We start from the raw sequence: 20,275 nt of genomic DNA on the forward strand, positions 1-20,275 counted from the left end.
GCGTCTCACATAACAACTAACTCCATGTGCGTCCCTTGAACGCCACCTTGTGGATTAACTAAGAACTGCAATAACTTTAATAATCTAACTGGTTTATTTGCCTGTGTGAATGTTATTGATTTAGCTGTATATCTCTAATATTATTGTTATTCTTTACTATTTCAGACCACTCACTGTTACTATTCAACCTGAATCAAGAGTAAACTACAAACTCTGAGTCTTATGTGTTCTTGCCGACACACCAGTGCGGATACAAATCCACCTGCTCCAGCAAATACAGTCCTTAATTAATCCTCCAAACAAATGATTTCTTAAAATATGATAATGACATTTTATTAATTGATAAAACATAAGCAAGACATATTTTTCTTTATCTGATTCATCAGAAACAAATCTCTGAATTGCCTTTACAAAGACTTTAAACAAACCTATTTATTCATGGATTCCGTGGTAAACTGCCCCCTGGATCATTTCATCTTTTAATGGTGGAATAATCTAAAGAGGATCTTAACCCCACTAATCAGGGACGGACTGGGGCTAAAAAACAGCCCTGGACTTTCTCCCAAATAGGCCAATCATCCGGTCATTCGCCTCTAGCCGTACGCGACAGACACTAGCCAGGATGTCCTGATACTATGCCAGATAATGCCTCAATACTGTAGCCTAGCAGACAAGGTATTCACAGCAAGTAACGTATCAAAACCAATGATGCAAATTGGGGTTGTGTTTATTAATGAAGCCTCAGCCTTCAAATAAAAACAAAAAATGTGCATTGCCATTACATCTGCATTGAAAATAAAATACATATAATGAAATGTCACTGGCTACAGAAACCCCAAATTACACAAACTTGTAATTATAAAACATATAGTTACTATATACTACTATTTGTGCAGTTATTAATGCAATTATGAGAGAGAGAGAAAGAAGCATGTGCGTCAATTTTATTATTTATTTATTAATTCAATTCGTTTTAATTAATTAATTCATTCTTTTTTTCTATTACTGACAGTAGACTAGCCTAATAAATTAAATACAAAGCACGTTTAACAAGTATAGGCCTATCAATAATTATTTATTTGTTATATTATCTGCAGTAATTACGAAAACTCGTGTAGCAGGACTATCCATTTATTTAAATATTCATTTCTCTTACGAGAGATTCTCTCGTACTGCGTAATGAAATTACGCAACGGGTAAAGTCATCTTTGCTCGAGATATGAAGCTAAAATTTATCCTTAAATTTGTATATATTGTCAACGCAGTGCAGCAGCAGGCAGACCTAAAGCATTGGCTGCCTCGCGGCAACTGCAGCAAACCTACCACCGAGCCGGACGTGATGTCACGTGCCCTCACGCGTCATAGCCCGCCAAAATGGGAGTGGCTTAACGTATATAAGATCGGCTTGGGGCTGCTTTCACTGATTCATCTCTTCAGCGAGCTCTACGCATCGCTGGACTCCGAGAGAAGCCAGCGACCAGCAAGCCTAGGAACGCGTTTGAGGAAGCCGGCCGTCTTCGCCACCTTCAGCCATCCGTGCCTTCTATGCTATCCGGCGACACTCCAGTATCCTTCTTTTAAAAAAGCTCGTCTAAAAGAGCGAGGCGTTTGTCGTAAAATGCCTCGAATTTCCTGTGGCTCGTGCAGAGCTGCGCTCAGCAACGGAGACCGCCACGTGATCTGTGCTCTCTGCCTGGGCCGTGACCATGCAGCCCTTGCTCTCTCTGCGGGAGGCTGCACCTATTGCGAACAACTGGCAATGTCGACCCTGCGGGCTTGACTTGCCCTGTTCGATGCCGAAGCTGTCGCTCCGCCTCTCTCCAGTGGCCCGCGGAAGAAGCGCCGTGCCCACAGAGCCCCGGAGCCCTCCGTTTGCGAACGCTCGCCGGATAATTCCCTCCGAGCTTCGTTCCCCCTCACTGCCCCCCCTTCCCGACGCGCAGTTGCCGGCTTCGGCCCTCACTGCCATCGCCCTAGGAGACGAGGCGGAGGAGGACGCCATCGACGACAGCTGTTCTCTCCTGGCGTCGGACAGTGAAGAGTTGTCCGGATCCCTCCGCTCCGCCTCCTCTTCAACGCAGGAATATGGCCGGGCCCGGTCTAATGTGAACGCGGAATTGCTCCGCCTCCTCACCATGGCCGTCGAACAACTAGGCCTTGAATGGTCTTGGCCCGAGGCGCCCGCGCCTAACAGGCTCGACTGGTGTTTTCTACCTAGCCGCCACCAAGCGCCTGCTTCTAGGTCAGTACCCTTCCTGCCAGAGCTCCACGCTGAGCTTTCGAAATCGTGGAACGCTCCATTCTCCATGAGACTCCGCTCTCCTGCCTCTTCGACTCTCTCCCACGTGGACGGGGCCATTGCGAGAGGTTACAGCCGGATTCCCCCAGTGGAAGAGGCGGTTGCAGTGCATCTTTGCCCGCCATCTACAAAATGGCGCTAAAAGTCTGCTTTCACGTCTAAAGCCTGCAGGACCACCTCAGCCCTTGTCAGCCGCGCCTTCACCACCGCTGGACAGGCTGCTTCCGCCCTGCACTCGATGGCAGTCCTCCAAATCATCCAGGCCGACCTCCTCCGCCGTATGGACGAGAAGGGCCCGGTTCAGGACGTCATCACGGACCTGCGCAACGCGACGGACCTTTCCCTCCGCGCCACTAAGTCCGCAGTACAGGCTATGGGAAGATGCATGGCTTCGCTAACCGTTACGGAGAGGCACCTCGCTCCGACATGAGCGAATCTGAACGTGCCGTGTTCCTCAACGCCCCGCTCTCTCACGCTGGCCTCTTCGGCCCAGCGGTAAGCGGGATCGTGGACCGTTTTTCGGAGGTTCAGAAAACATCACAGGCCATGAATTTGTTCCTTCCACGGCATTCTAATTCCTCTGCAGGCCGCTCTCAACAGCCTCCTGCACGAAACTCCACACAGCGCCCGTCTCAGCCTCCGCCATCTTCACAGCGGGGAGTGACAATGGGAGTTGTCTCGTACCAAAAAGTTATTTCCGACGGACGCATCCAATCTAGGTGTGGGGCGGTCTTTTCGAGGGCAGACCGGTCTTTGGCCTCTGGTCAGACCCGGAGAAGCGCCTCCACATAAACTGTCTAGAGATGATAGCGGTCGAGAACACTTTGAAATATTTCCTCTAGGGGTGTGCATTGGCACTGCCCTCACAATTCGATTCGATTACGATTCACCAGGTAACGATTCGATTCAATTCGATTCTTCGATGCATTGCGATGCATCAAAATTCTACTGCACACAACAAGGCAAATTTTTCATCAGTCATGAGGCAATACAAGCAGTCATATATTGAACAACAGATTTTATTGGCTGCTATGTGTGTATTATCACTCTCCTGTATCTTTGACATAAATGTCATTAAACAAAATAAAATTGAATGGTACAGGGTATATGGCATGTCATCAGGTGGAAAGCACTAGTTGCTAATGGGGGTGTTTACAGAGCACCCCTGTTTCACAGGTAACAGTCTGTCTTCAGAACACCCCCCTTGTTTTCACTTCTTTTGGATTAGCCCAACCCACCGGAGAAGAGAGATAGATTGAGGAAAGTAGGCTACTAGAAGGTTTGCTGAATATTATTTATTTAATTGAGAGACCGTTTAATTCATAGTCAGTCCTCTTCTACCATGTCAACAAAGACATCGGCAATGTAAGTTAGCAGCATTTTTTTTTTTAGAAGACGGGGAAAAATGATTGTAGCCCAATGCGCAGTGCCACTGTTTGTATTAGTTTTGAGCCTATGCTTTATTTTTCAGTAATGCACTTTATTTCGTTTTTGCTCTTGATCTGGTTTGTTTAATAAATATAATTTTTTATTCAAATGGACGTGCCTTTTGTGTTTAAGAGTAAAAGCTTTGTTAATAGTCTATTCGTGTCTTAGCCGCGAAGCTGCGCTCCTGTGTTCAGCCTCGTCTTGTCTAACTTAGTTTACCATTAACTTCGTAGAATCCGAAATGTGCCCAGATGTCCGCTTTTCCAAGCTTTAGGTGCGTCTATCGTGGTCATCTCCCTCCGCCTCAGCCATATTGATTGTTGTTGATGTTATGCCCACGGAAGTAATTGAAACTTCACAACTTCATTGTCCAACTCAAGGCCAGAAAATAAACAGTGACATAATCGATCATGGCACTTTGCCGCATCGATGCTGAATCATGCATATCCCGCATTGCGATGCATCGCCGAATCGATTATTGTTGACACCACTACTCCGCCATATTGATTGTTGTTGATGTTATGCTCACGGAAGTAATTGAAACTTCACAACTTCATTGTCCAACTCAAGGCCAGAAAATAAACAGTGACATAATCGATTATGGCACTTTGCCGCATCGATGCTGAATCGTGCATATCCCGCATTGCGATGCATCGCTGAATCGATTATTGTGGACACCACTAATTTCCTCCCATCTCTGCGGGGACACCACGTACTGGTTCGCACGGACAACATGTCGGTGGTGTCATACGTGAACCGCCAGGGCGGTGTCAGATCCAGAGCCCTCTGCGATCTGGCGGAATGCCTGCTCGTTTGGGCTCAGCACTCATTGCGCTCGCTCAGAGCCGTGCATGTGCCAGGACGCCTGAACGACGGCCCGGACAGACTGTCCAGAGACAACGTTCCCTCGGGGGAATGGTCCCTGCACCCGCAGTCAGTCCAATTACTGTGGCACCTTTTAGGCAGGGCGAAAGTCGACCTATTTGCGTCGAAAGACAACGCCCACTGGCCAAGGTTCTTTTCGAAGAACGAGGACGCCCTGGCCCAGACATGGCCCAGATGCCTGTTGTATGTGTTCCCCCCGGTCTCAATGTTACCACAGGTAATCAGGAGAATCAGGGAAACGCGCCATTCGATGCTCCTCATAGCCTCCCGATGGGAGAACCAGACTTGGTTCTCGGAGTTGGTGCGGCTGTCAGACTCAGCCCCATGTCCGATCCTGGTGAGGAGAGATCCCTCTACTAGGCGGCTCTATGCGTCCAAATGGTCTGTGTTTACTAAATGGTGCACTGACAAAGGCTTAGAACCACAAACTTGTGGGGTTTCAGGGGTGCTTTGCTTCCTTCAAGAGCTGTTGGACATGGGCAGGTCCCCCTCCACGCTCAAAGTATATGTTGTGGCCATCGCAGTGTTCGCTGAGTCGACGCGCGAGTCGAGTCAGAGAACTATATTCTCTGAAGGCGAAGCACTGCTTGGGCGGAGTGATAACCGCAGCACCTGAGACGCGCTCTGAACGAACTCTCTGCTCCTCACCACGGCGCGTCTCAGGTGCTGCGGTTATCACTCCGCCCAAGTAGCAGTGCTTCGCCTTCAGAGAATATAGTTCCCAGTATTTATACGGTTAAAATATGTCTGTGTCTCATGTGACTGTTTTTTGTACACTCTGTGACTATACAAATCACGACACGTAAATAGGAAAATGTTTGCGTTATTTTGTCACTTATTTGGATTAGTATGTTAGCTGCAACCATTTACATCCAGTCTTTGTGCTAAGCTAGGCTAGCGGTGGGTGCGTCAAACAGACTTATAGCACGCACGGAGTTGAAAAAGGTATGTATGGACTTATCTAACTCTGGGGGATAAGGTGAATAGGCTAAAGTCCCAAAAAGTCCGAGTGTTCCTTTAAATATAATGTAAGCAAATGAGACAACTGTCTATTTGTGCAGATATATTCATCTATATCCTTCATTCAAAAAGGGAAACCGACGCTGCAAGCAGTGCGTGCTTACCGTTTTGAATATCAATTTTGCTAAACATTTTCTTTATTCCACTCTGCTCATGTTAATATTGAAATATTCGCCAAGGAACACGCATTAGAACAGCCTTCTATCTGTACCGTTTTCACTTCTTGCGCAACGGCCGATTGTCCGCTTGGTGTGTCCCGGGCTTTAGACTTTTTTTTGTGCCGACGGCCCTCCGTTCACCTCTTCCACCAGCTCTGCCCTGGACTCCAGTTCCACTGCCTCCGCTCTGGTTTTCAAGTCCTCTGGCTAAGCCTGGGTCACCTGCTCCCCAGCTCCGGCCAGGGTTTTGATTCCTCTGGCTTCTCCCCATTCTCCAACAAAGATCTCTGCCCAAGAGTCCCGGTCTGGGACAATCTTTGCCCTGTCCCTCTTCCCTCTGTTCCTTTGTCTGAGTTTTATTGTCTTATGCCTGCAACAGACTGTGAGATTTCAGTAATCCTGTAAGATCATCAAAAATGTTGCTCAAACAGTAGAGCTTTGGTGTTTGCAGTGCCAAGGTCATGGGTTCGATTCCCATGGAAAGCAAAAACTGATAAGAATGTAAAATGTGTACCTAGAAATGCAGTGTAAGTTGCTTTGGATAAAAGCGTCTGCCAAATGCAGAAATTAAATGAATGAATGAAATTAATTTCAAAATAGTTAGATTTCAGTACAGTGTATTTTCAGTCAGGACCACTTTTGAGAATAATACAATTTCTTGACAATTCTTGGATTTGGCGAAAGGCTTAGGCTCAGCTGCCATATTAGACAGTTTGAGATACATTTGTGTGGCATAAATCACCCTACACAATAACGTAGTTCAAAGTCAATGAGTCAGGATTAACCCCTTAAAATCAACAGAGGCAGCGTACCTCAAGAGGGTAGGGAACGCGATTCCCTGAGCTAGTCTTCAGAGTCTGATCATGATCTGAATAGATGAACTATAGAAGCAAGAATTTATTTAAATACGTAGGTTAACTCTGAAAGTTATCAATCCCCCAAAAAACTGAGTAAGTGGTACATTAGGATTGATACGCGAGTTCTGTTCATAACAGAGGTTGAGTCTATAAAGTGTGGTGGCTCATGGTTTTCTGGGCTTGCATATGTCGTTAGTTCATGGGCAAATGTAGCATTGGAAAGCAGATGTCCATCGTCCCATTCTTTTGAGCATAGGAGAAGGGATGATAGAAGATGCTGTTCTGGCTGCTCCGATTCGGAAGGACTGGGCTGTGTAGAAGTTAGAGGTTAGCGAGACCACAATATTGGCAAATGAGATGTAGGTGATGTGTGCATCTTGTCATGATGTCTTCTCAACAGTGGCTTGTTGGAATGTGAATGAGCATGGTAGTTCAGGTGCTGGACAGTGGAAGAGAGAGGACCAAATTCTGAATTAGTACGAGATATGGTTACAAACACACCTTTCTTTTCTTTATCTGACTTAGATGAATACGCCATTTCATGCTGCATTTGTATTGGCTAGTCAGAAGATGTAGGTCGTAGCAGCAAACACGCTGTGAGATGATCATGCTAAATTTCTTACACTGTCAGAAAATTATCACAGGCTATCTTTGGTCACAATACCATGACAACGGCCGTCTTTGAACCTCTCTCACTGTAAATAGCGCAGTTCACAGAGCTCCTCCACATAGCTCTTCTCCAGACCTCTGGAGTTGTTTCATCTACAGGAGTAAACATGCAATGCAACCCAGCTGCAGGATCTTTATTGACAGTAGTGGGAAACAGGCAGTAAACAGGTTTATGTCTATTATCTATTTAATGGTCGCGGGTGCGGGCGGGGTGGGTTGTAAAAAAAAAGATACAGTGGTGCGGGGCGGGATGGTGCGGGCCAAATAATTTCATAAATGCGGGACCCATGGGTTGGGAAAAAAACCGACCCGCGCATCACTAGTAGACTCTATCTCTCTAGCCTACACTTCCATGGGCCTTCAAAGCCCCATAGGTGTTAGAGCCCTTTCTACTAGAGACATGGCCTCATCATGGGCGTGGTCCAGTGGCGTACCACTTGAAGACATCTGTCCGGTCCTGGGGGGTATTTTGTCTTTCAAACTTTACTATTAGCCTCTTGCCGCATAGCCCCAGGTAATGGTTCAGGGTGAAGTCACCAGCCAATAGCATGGCGTTTTAAAATGGCTTCCCACTGCGTATAGCTATGCAATACGAAGTGAACGTTCTCGAAAGGGAACATACTCGATTACTAACGTAACCTCGGTTCCCTGAGAGTAAGGAACGAGTATTGTGTAGCCTGCCGTGCTATTATGCTTGGCTCAGGTGCTGTCGATTTAACCTGATTCTATGGCGAAATGGTCTGCTTATATTGGCATAACCTACGGCCATTCTGGCTCTGACCCGCTATGGGCGCCAAGCGACCCGATTGCATCTCAGCCGCTTCGCTATAGGTTTGTGCAGTTGCCGCAACACAGCCAATGCTAAGGCGCTTTGTGCTCGCTGTGCAGCTGCATTGTGTTTTAAAATAATGGCTTCAATATTCTCAAAAAAAAAGGAGTTTTCCCACTGCGTATAGCTACGCAATTCTCGTTCTCTACTCTCAGGGAACCAAGGTTATGTTAGTAACGCCCTCGTTTTCTTCAATGCGTTTTATCATTGTCGGGAACATATAGTAGCTTGAGGTTTTGAGTCGCAGCTGCCAGAGTTCGATTGATTTATGGAAAGCCTGAACTTAAGAATTCGCAATGTCTGAAAATGTTGTCCTCCCGTCCTTGTAGTTTTAGATTCAGTTCGTTTAGAACAGATGTCAGCAAGATAAGACAGGGTTAAAAGCCATTTCTCATCACTGAATGAGCTTGCGAGAGGTGACAGTTTATCAGTAAGTAAAGCATGCATTTCATCCCTCAATTCGTACACTCGGCTGAGCAGCCTGCCCTTCGATAGCCATCTCACGTCTGTATGAAAGAGTAAATGTCTGTGCTCGGCTCCCTTTTTAATACACAGGGCCTCGAAAAGTCGGCTATTAAGAGCACTGCCTTTACTGTAGTTCACAACTTTGACAGTGTCTCTCATCACTACTTCAAGCTCAGGTGGGATTCCTTTTGATACCAAAGCTACACGATGAATAAAACAATGATACCAAACAATGTTCTGTCCTGCTGCATCCTTAATCCTTCTGACAAATCCACTATTTTTGCCAGTGAGGTTGCTGGTTGCTGGTGATTGCAATTAGCCCAATATAGACCGCATTTTGTTATGAAAGCATTTAATTGTTCAAAAATATGTGCACCTGACGTGCTAGAAGGCAATGTTAGAAATTCACCTTGCCAAATGTACCGAACATAAACCAGTCAAGTCAAGTCACCTTTATTTATATAGCGCTTTTTACAATACAGATTGTATCAAAGCAGCTTCACAGTGATAACATGAAAATAATACAAAAAACAATTTCATCATCGTCCACCTTTAAGGCAGATCTATAATATTGTTGAATATTAAATGTCCCCAACTAAGCAAGCCAGAAGGTAAGGCAACAGCGGCAAGGAACCAAAACTCCATCAGGTGACCGAATGTAGAAAAAAACCTTTGGAGAACCCAGGCTCAGTCGGGGGCCAGTTCTCCTCTGGCCAATGAGTGAACAGTGTATGATTATGATTAAGGAGCATTACAAGTCAGAAGTTCAGAATGAAACGGAGTATTTGTCCAGTTCCAGTTTGTTGAACTGGTAACAGTAACATAGCGCTTGATGCAACGTCAGTGGGGTCTCATCCAGCTGAATAGCTAAATCCCTCGCTGACTTTAGTCTCACTATGAGCTGTTCTTCTCAATTCTGGGCAATATCCACAATTCGACGTGACACCATATTGTCACTAAGAGGAATTAGTTTTAGCCTTTCAGATGCCTTTTCATCCAGAAATCGAGCGCAGCGTTACTTCAGACAGGCCACGTAAGCATAGGCCACAATTAGCTGACGCGGTCAGCTGTCAATTACTACCATTCTCCTATCAGACCAGGAGGATATATATATACACACACACGTGGTATTACTGCCCGGGAAATATGCTTAAACTGGCGCTCAAAATGTTCCATTCTGTGACGAGACTGACAAGCACGAAAGATAACACACGTGTATGGGTCAATGACATATAAGGATTTTCGACAGGCCAATTTTAAAATACTAAAAATAATAATATCTGTTGCAATTGTTCAAACATTAAGGATGTGGTGTACACCTAAATTCATTTAAAAAATTTAATTTAAGTGATTTTAGTGTTTTTTCATCTAGATGAATTGTCCGTGGCCTTAAAAAATGTCATGTGGTGCGACCGTGATTTATCTTAAAATTTATTAATTTCCTTAACATGCTTAAACATTATTTTACAAGTTCTTAGTAATTAAAGTGTTTAGAAACCAAGTATTTGCATTTCTTTTGAGTTTTTGTAAATAATGATCTAATTTTTTGTTCTATAATTTCTGAGTTGCCTTCTTAAATCTAGTTCATAGACTTATTTTTCCTGTAAATCACATAAAACTGATAGAAATGTAATTTACTAAAGCATACTGTATCTGTGATTCATATTTCAGCCACAGAAATAAAATATTTTATTTTAAATTTAATACAGTGATCGCTCCAAATGACACGAAGACCTTATATAGTTAAAAATCTATTTAAAGAGATCAATGAACACTACATTTTATACAAAAAAAATTATTTAAACCAGATTTTATACAAATTTCACAGAATTTTCCTGAACATAAACATTTAATAATTTTTTTAATAAAAATCACATCACAAACAGTGCACCATTTAATTTAACTTGACTTAGAATTTCTTTCTAACAAATAATAATGTTATAGATATAAATTATTTCATAAAAGTATTGTATACAGTTAACATTTGGGGTCAATAGTTTTTTTTTTTTTAAAGTAATTAATACTTTTATTAATCAAGGACACATTCAGTGTCACTGTCAGGCGCAGGCTATAATGTTACGAAATATTCTATATCAAATAAATGCTGTTCTTTTGAACTTTCTATTCATCAAATAATCCTGACATATAAAATGTATCACAGTTTCTACAAAAATATGAACATTGATAATAATCAGAAATGTTTCTTGAGCAGCAAATCATTAGTGACTCGCACAGGGTATTTGTGGCAATAGCCAACAATACATTGTATGGGTCAAAATTATCGATTTTTTTTTATTTATTTTTTTTGTTCCAAAAATCATTAGGATATTAAATAAAGATGTTTTATATTTTGTAAATGTCCTACCATAAATTTATAAACATTTTTGTGAGTGAATATAGCAATATCGCAAACATAAATGGACAACTTTAAAGGCGATTTTCTCAATGTTTCGATTTTGTAGCACCCTCAGATTCCAGATTTTCAGTTGTATCGGCCAAATATTGTTCTATCTGAACAAATCATACATCAATAGAAAGCTTATTTATTCAGCTTTCATATGATGTATAAATCTCAATTTCAAAAAATTGACCCATATGACATTGACCCATTGAGTGGTTTTGTGGTCTAGGGTTACATGTTAAAATGATTTCTGAAGGATCATGTGACACTGAAGACTGGAGTAATGATGCTGAAAATTCAGCTTTGAGCACAGGAATAAATTACAGTTTACTATATATTCACATAGAAAACAGATATTTTAAACTGTAATAATATTTCACTCTTCTCCTATCAAGGTACTCCGCTCTTGCTGCAGGGTAATAATTTTTTCGCTTTGCAGGCAGTGGCATCTGGTAAAATAGATTAAAATAGTTTTAAATAAATAAATAGGCAATAATAAATACACTACAAATAAATGCAGTATTACTAAACTGAAATTACATGCTCTTTTTTTTTTTTTTTTTTTGCATTTTTCTCATTGTACAAAGAGTGAACATAAACTGTCTGAAATATATTTAAAAAAAACTCCCAAATTGCATAAAAATCTATTCCAAATGATACTTAAGTAAAGTACTTTTTTAATATAAACCGTTGATTGAATATAAAAGCATAAAACTGCCAATCTAGGACATATATCTATCATTGAAAACCGTCTGCAGTGGTCGCACCACATGATATTTGGTCGCACCACATGATATTTTCAAATTCAGTCATAATTTAGAGGTACAGAATTGGCCACCTAAACAAAACAAGCTAGCTTGCCAAAAAAGGTCACTATGAAATTTATAATAAAAATATATATTTGTAGAAATAACTTTAATATTTTTTTTTTTGAGGTCATACCACATGACATCCAAATTTGGCAACTACATACCAACCATTACAAAGGTTTATTTTTTTTCCTATTTAAGAGAATTACAAACCTGCTTGCTGCTTCCATGGGTCCTTGGTAAATTGGTTTATGATGTAACTTCCTGTGTTTGAATAGTTTTCAACATATAAGTCCCAAAATGGTAGTTCTTTGATGGTCGCACCACATGATATTTCATAAAATAGACATCATCGGACAAAGTTTGTTTGTATATTATGATGGAAATATAAATGCAAATGCTTTGAATTTTTTTAAAGGATTACAAAACATTTTGGAAATCATGCCAAAATGCAGAATATAAATTTGAATAAATTCAGAGTAATTTCAAAGATGTTTTCAAAACAGAAGTTATGGCCGGACGGTCGCACCACATGATGTTTTGACACTTTAAATAACAAAAAAAATAACAAATAAGTAAAGGTTTTTGAAAAGTTAAAGTGAGTACATACATGGGAGAGGTACTACAAATATGCAGTATCTTTTTAGGCATTTAAACCCATTTTTGCCTGAAAAAATGCAGTCGGACAGAAAATTTAGGCGTCACGTCATTGACCCGTATACGTGCGTATACGTCTCTGCTTGTTTTATATGGAGACGTACACGCAAATCACGTCAGGTAGACACCTCAATAACGTGTAGCTGTTGATCTATACAGACGTCACGACGGCGTCACGTTAGAAGATAACGTGTGGATTACGTCTGTAAATAGGAACGTCTGGAGAACGTGCGTCTGCCATGCGTGTGGAGAACGTGTGTCACGAACCACACACGGGAAACCGGGGTTAGATCCATACGCAGTTTAATAGGGTAATCCGTAATCATAAACAGTCCAGGCAGGGGTCAAAACCAAAGAAGCAATCCAAAAACATAAAACAATACAAAACAGGGAAAAAAGCAGTACTCGAAAGTGGTGTGATAATAGACAAGGACTCTGTAACAAACACTGAAACAACCAGGGTATATATACACACAGAACTAACAATGAAACAGGGAACAGCTGGGAACAATAGCCACGTTTCCATTACCCTTCAAATTGCGCAAATTGAAATTGCGAATTGAAAATACACTCAATGGAAACACGTCAATTTCGCAAAAACTCTCGTTTATCGCAAAAAAGTTTTTACGCTCGCATGAGGTTTTTCAGGCAATTCGAAAAAGGAATATTTCGCAAAACTGCAATGGAAACAGTTTTTGCGCATTTACAGTCACCTGACGTAGAAGACGTGGTGTGTTTGGGGTTCGTGTACGCAAATAATAATAACTATCATCATTATTATAACATTTACTAGGCTACATATTTAGAAGACGCTTTTATCCAAAAAAGGAACAAAGCAATTCGTCAAATGTCATTCATAATACGGGTTAGACAATAATAATACAGGGCTGAGATTATCACAAATAAACACAATATTTTGACACATATCCAGGGTTTGTGTGGAGCGCGCACTACATGGCACGGAGGCATTTTCAACTTAAAGGTAGGGTAGGTAGGATTTATATAAAAACTTTTTACCAAATTTGATTAAACTTTCTATATATATCAATGCATAATTAAAATGTAAGTACTCTGATAAAAAGAGTATAAAAATCGAGTGACTCTAGACCGTTTAATCTTCATTAAACACAGCTCATTATTTCCATTCGGGACGAATCACAGGATTGGCTTGCGCGACTGTCACTCTCCGTCGCCATGACTACCGCCATTATTACTGGCTCTGCCCACGTGCACGCAGTCGCGCACCCGTTTTTAGGTGGGAGTGAATGGAATTAATGAGCTGTGTTTATTGAAGATTAAATACACTAGAGTCACTCGGTTTTTTATACTCTCTATTTCAGAGTACTTGCATTTTAATTATGCATTGGTATATAAAGACAGTTTAAACAAATTTGAATAAAAGTTTTTTTTAGACAATTCTGACCTACCCTACCTTTAATATAGGCTAATCTATCATTTCTGGTCATACAGAAAATAATACATTATTTGTAACCACTTTTATTTGTGTAAACGATAACAAGAAAACGTTGTGCTTTTGTAAAATAACATAAAACAATCAGGCGCGTTTTCATGAATCTCCGTGAACTGGAGCGCGAGAACAGAAACAAAATATAGCATGTAGGCTAAAGCTTGAAATGTCCACTTTAAAACGAACAAATTCGAATCGAATGCTAATACATTTTGTTCTGATCAAGTAATCCGTATGAAAGGTGCGTTTCTCTCTAAAAGCGCATCTGCTTAACAGCGGAGATGGAGATGTTTTTAGCCGAGTTAGAAAACAATAGCTCTTCTCATTCAGCACTGCGGAGAAATGTCAATTCCAGGTTCTAATTTTGCTTCAGAAAACCAGTAAAATCAACATGTTTTCCATATTAATTAGTGAATATTTTACATATTTAATAAAGGGGGAAAAAGTCATTAAACAAAAATCTGAAAATTCGTCGATATTTACTTTTTTGCACAGCAGTTGGTGTAGCCAGTTAAAATTAAAATTTTGGTGTTCAACTTTGCGTTTTAAAAAGCCAACCGTTCATTTTTCGTTTTTCAATTACGAGTTTAAAAAGGAAAAACTAATGGACACAAAAGTAGCCTACATGGATCGTTTGGAATAGGAGACAGAGTTCTTTATTAAATTCATAAAAGAAACAATAATAAGCCTATGAATACTGGATTCTAAACCTCAAAGAAATGCCACAATCAAAACCTCAGAGCAGAAATGAGGGCGAAACACCCAGAAACTCCTTATATATCGTTCGCATTATAAGGGTCTTTCCCTGCCATGCTTGGATAACACGTACGTCTCCTTCCATTAATAATAATAATGTCTAATGCGGTGGCTGTGAGATTATATAAACCAACGTCCGTTGCCGTGATTTTTGGAATGACTTATCGCGAGAGAAAAAAGGACGTTTTAGTTGCATAACATCGGTTATTGGAAACGCCGTCATTTCGCAATAGTTTTTTATCGATATTTAGATAATAGCGCAAAACATTTGCGCAAATCTGTAATGGAAACGCGGCTAATGATGACGGGGAACAGCTGAGTGCAATGAACAGTGATTGGTACAGATTGTGGGGAATGCAGTTCATAATGTGGATGACACCGTGGGGAAGAGGACCTCTAGTGGACACCAGGAATATACAAACCAGACACTGTGACAGTCTGCACGTCTGAACGTCTGTCACAATCTAAGTTTACAAAAGTTCATTGACTTGGAGCTAGGCTCTGCATTGGTTTTAGCCTGAAATTTATATTAACTGTGAACTTATTCCTCAAATCTAATTGGAATTTTACTCCATGATCAAAAAGGATGTTTATTCAGGGATGTTGCAGCCTACCTGATGAAATCATGTTCACCCATTTACTAAATCCCTTTGCACATAGTCTACTGTTTGCCCTTAATGTACTTTTGCAGTTTTTCTCAGTCACTTTGGTACATTTCTTGAATCATCCTTAATATTTTCAAACCAGTAAATGCATTTCTCAAAATAATTCATACTAGCAGCACCACACAATGGAAGTAAGCCTGTAACCTGCTCAAAATCCTTAGTTCATCTCTCAAAAGTCAGTATTTATGTGAATGAACATACTAGTGCCATCAGAATTAATAGTACTTGTGTCATTGGTCACAACAGTCAAAATGATTAGTCATGTTGTCAATATAAAAGTGTAAAGTATTTTCAGATTTAAACTATGGCTTCTATTTATATTTGTATTCTTTAAATTACAATGACATACATATACATTCATATACATATATATACAGTATAATATATATATACAGTGTAAAATGCAAATTAGTACTGTATACAGTATTACAGTACAGAAAATAATGTCTGATTACACACCTGTTCTGTCTACAAACGTTTGAATGACTGAAGACACTTGTTCTCCCAACATCCGGCTGCACCTTTTCACCCACCTGGTCTGCAATAGTGGCATTTCATTATAAACATGTCCACAATCTTGATCTCTTCCACTATTTTGCCTCCGTACCCTTCCACCACACATCCTTACTCCTTCTCCCCAGCTGTTGACCCTGTTTGTTTCCGTGTTGTTCTTCCATTATATACAAGTGTAACACTGAGTTGTGCTCTGTAAATATATGCTTATCAAATGAAGCTTCATGAGATGCACCTCTGAGCTATTTCAGAGACCTGGTTGATTACATTCCCCTCCATTAGTGAAATGCAAAATGTATAGTTAAGAAACTCTTGCTGTCATTAAAACATGGGAACCAACAACAGCACATACATTTAGGCTATACCCATATTCCTATTTATAACGCAGCCACTTTAAATTCACATAATGTTTCACTTCTGGGTAACAGAAATATATATATATATTTTATATAATGAAAATTAATTGCCAACTGACACAAAGTTGAGAAAAAATACCAAGTAAAACACAAATTTGTAAATATTTGTTTAAATGTTTCTGTATAATGAGCAGTTTTTAGCTTAAAAAAAAGAATCATTAGAAAACCATTGTCTAAAAGGATTAGGGTTGTTTCCAGCCTGCATTTTTTTTAAACAAAAAAAACAGTAAAAACAGTATTATTGTGAAGTATTATTACACATTAATATAACTTTTTTATTTGAATATATTTGAAAATGAATAGGTTGAACATTAAACAGTAATCTCAATAGAACAGGGCCTTGGCGCCATATTTATTTAGCCTCCTTTCATTTTGGTATTTACAACTCGGTTTAAATGAGCTTGCTAGAAGTTCATAGAACGATTTTTGATAACATAGAAATTCTGCATATAGTTAAGTAATGCATCCACTCATAGAGCTTTTTATTATTATTGTGGCCTATAGCCTATTTCTTATTCCCATGCATGCTCGTGCATAATTGATAATTGACAAACCTAAATAGTATTTCCTTGTTATCATTCGAGGGTGTTAAAGATATAGGATAGGCATATGTTAAATAGCTATTAATGTGATTTTCTCTGTTGAAAATTCTTCTAGCCCACACTGTTTAAATAGTGTCTCAAATAAGAAAAGTCCATCTTACAAGTAGCTGCATAAAAATATGTTGCTATTTTGAAACTAGCCAAAGGCATGTTAAGTATTGCGTTCAGACGGGCAGACGTTTAAACGTTCTCCACACGAATGTCACACGCACGTTAACACGTCTTTAAGCTTGGTTAGGAAAGAAATGACACAAAGCGAGCGCCATATAAACTGCTCGCAACCCTGCCTCATATGTATCCAGCATACTTCTGTGCACTTTCTGGCTGTTGTCTTGGTTTCAGATTAACCAAGGCTTCCAAGTCCTAGCGTCACGGACATCACCGCCGAGAGACAATCATCCTCATAGCCAAGCTGCAGTATAGACGTCCCGGATTTCACTACTACTATGGAGGGTTAATGCTAAAGCTGTGTAGGTCAAAGCTTTATGGAGCAAGAACCCCATAAGGAACCATACCGCCAAAGATAAATTGTGTTCAATAAACTCAAGTAACTTAAAGTGGTCTCGTCTGAACTGTATTAACTATGTCTAGTGCAGCAGGCAATATTAATCGCTCTGCATTTATGTGTGGCGCTTTTTCTTTGGCAACACAATATTAAACTTTATAAGTGCAATTTGTGATTGTGTGTCACTGCTGAGTAACTGAGCTGATGACTGAATTTCTTGAGAGTTCCTCTGAAAACAAGATAATGGGTTGTCCACAAGATCTGCATGGCGTGTACTTAAAAACGTCTTTCCAACTTCGCTGGTTTTAAACTTTAATTAGACAACTTTTCACCGCATATTATGCACATTGGTATTGCAGCACGGACTGCGTCCAAACAATTGACAAACCTCATCTCAGTGAGAAAAAGAAAATGGCTGCATCAACTGCACACAAGTTTTTTTTGTGCATGAGCTGATTGATTACATGTACGTGGGTCAGGTGACATGGAGTATTTATTTTGCATGTATTTGAATGTTTTTTCAGTGTACTTCTATTCAAAGTTATTATTAGAAAACAGAATTAAATTTAGTAACACTTAGGGCCCTATTTTAACGATCTGAAACGCAAGTGTCAAAGCGCAAGTAACTTTGTGGGCGGATCCCGGCGCTGTTGCTATTTTCCCGGCGGAATAAATGACTCTTGCGCCTGGCGCAAATCTAAAAGGGGTTGGTCTGAAGTTGCTTCATTATTCATAGGTGTGGTTTGGGCGTAACGTGAAATAAACCAATCAGAGCGTCCTCTCATTCCCTTTAAGAGCCGGCGCGCTTGTTCCACGGTGGATTGCTATTATAACGGCGGATTTGCCAGGCGCACGCCAGGAGCGATTCACAGCCGAGGAGACAGACGTTCTCGTCAGGGTCGTAAAACACAGAGAAGTGACATTGGGGATGATGGGAGAAACCCACCCAAATTAGCTTCGGTTAAACAGGCGTATAATTTGGGTAAATGTGTAGCCTAATCTAGATTTTTTTTTTTTATAGATCTTTTCCACATCTTCACGGACACAACAATGATTTCCCTCGTGTGTCAATATTTTTCCTTGTAATAATCTATGATTTGCAAAAATGAAAACTGCTGCGTCTGTTTATATTAGAGAATCAAAGTGGATGCGCGTTAACACGCTACATTATGGCCAAGCACGCGCCCTTAAAATACCATATCACTAACGCGCAACGCGCCACTGTCTTTAGACTGTTTTTTTCCTGGTCAGTGGCGCAATTGCTTTCTAAAACTGGAAAATAGCACCAGGGAAGTTTTGCGCCGGAACACGCCTCCTCTTTGCGCTGAACCGCCCCCGCGAGTGCAAATTAATTCCCTAATTTACTGACGTGCGTCTGTGGAGGGAAAAGTCTGCTGTGCGCGGGTGCAAAATGGGAATGATACATGCGTCGGTGTTCAAAGTCAATTGCGCTGGGTGCAAGATAGGGCCCTTAAAGTCCTTGTGAACCGGAAGTTGCACGGCCGGATAAAAACGCTAAATTATCAAAATTGACAGAGTGTGTTAAAGATATAAAAGATTGGATGATGCGTAATTTTCTTCTATTAAATCCAGACTAGACAGATGTACTACTTATCGGTTCAAAAAACCGCCCACAAAACCTCTCACAATACAACTTTAACATAGTAGGATGTCCTGCTACTTTACCTCTGCAGTAAAAGACCTGGGTGTCATACTAGACACTGCAACCTGTCTTTTAAAAATCATATTTCATATGTTACAAAAATTGCCTTTTTCCACCTTAGAAACATTGCTAAGCTACGTAATATGCTATCAGTTTCTGATGCAGAAAAGTTAGTTCATGCATTTATGACCTGGAGACTAGATTACTGTAATGCTTTATTAGCTGGTTGTCCTGCATCCTCAGTAAACAAGCTACAGTTAGTCCAAAATGCAGCCGCTAGAGTTCTTACTAGATCAAGAAAATATGATCATATAACACTGTAATGGCTTTCCAATGCCGCTACCGTTAATGATAGGAGTATGCAAGCTTAGCACGCGTACAAACAGAGTCCATACAGACGGTTGTAGATGCATAAAAAATTTATCTTTATTACTTGTGCTCCATTAAACATGATCTCAAACTTCCTGTGTCCTTTCCTTGTTCACATGTACACATGAAGCCATACCTTATGGACCGCATACTAAAATCCACCTTACAAGCTACTCTGTCGTGCGGTCAAAAACTGTGTGCTTCCCAATCACCAACGCCACCACCTGTTGCTCAGGGGATCTAATTATACACAGCACCACCCCGTGGACGAAAATGTTACTCTCATTAAAATGGCTCCTACACACCGGCCCCTTAATTGAATATGACATATTGGCATAACAATTACAATCTCATACAAATGGAGTCATACATAGCAATTACCTTTTTGCACAACTGTACAATAGATGTTGAATGCCCTATGTTAGTCTGCGTCTAATAGAAGACAAAGCTTGTTAATTGGACGTTCTAAGATGTTAATTTTAGTTTTAACTTTTACTGCACGTACCAAACCCTTGTTGTCAGGGTAGGTATCTATAACTCTTCCTAGTAGCCATGAACCACGTGGTGCTGTAGAATCAGCAATAATCACGATGTCTCCGGGGGTAAAACTTCTTCGTTCTTTGTTCCACTTTTGTCGCTTTTGCAATAAGGGTAAGTATTCTTGTATCCATCTTTTCCAGAAGAGATTGGAAATATATTGCACCTGTCTCCATCTCCTTTTGGCATACAGATCAGACCTTTCAAACAACCCAGGTGGTAACGCAGGATTTCCTCTCATGAGCAGGATGTGATTTGGTGTGAGGGCTTCCAAATCACTAGGATCGTTAGATAGCTTAGAGAT

Source organism: Phoxinus phoxinus (genome assembly GCF_949152265.1).
Source record: "Phoxinus phoxinus genome assembly, chromosome: 12".
In the NCBI taxonomy this organism is placed as follows: Eukaryota; Metazoa; Chordata; class Actinopteri; order Cypriniformes; family Leuciscidae; genus Phoxinus; species Phoxinus phoxinus.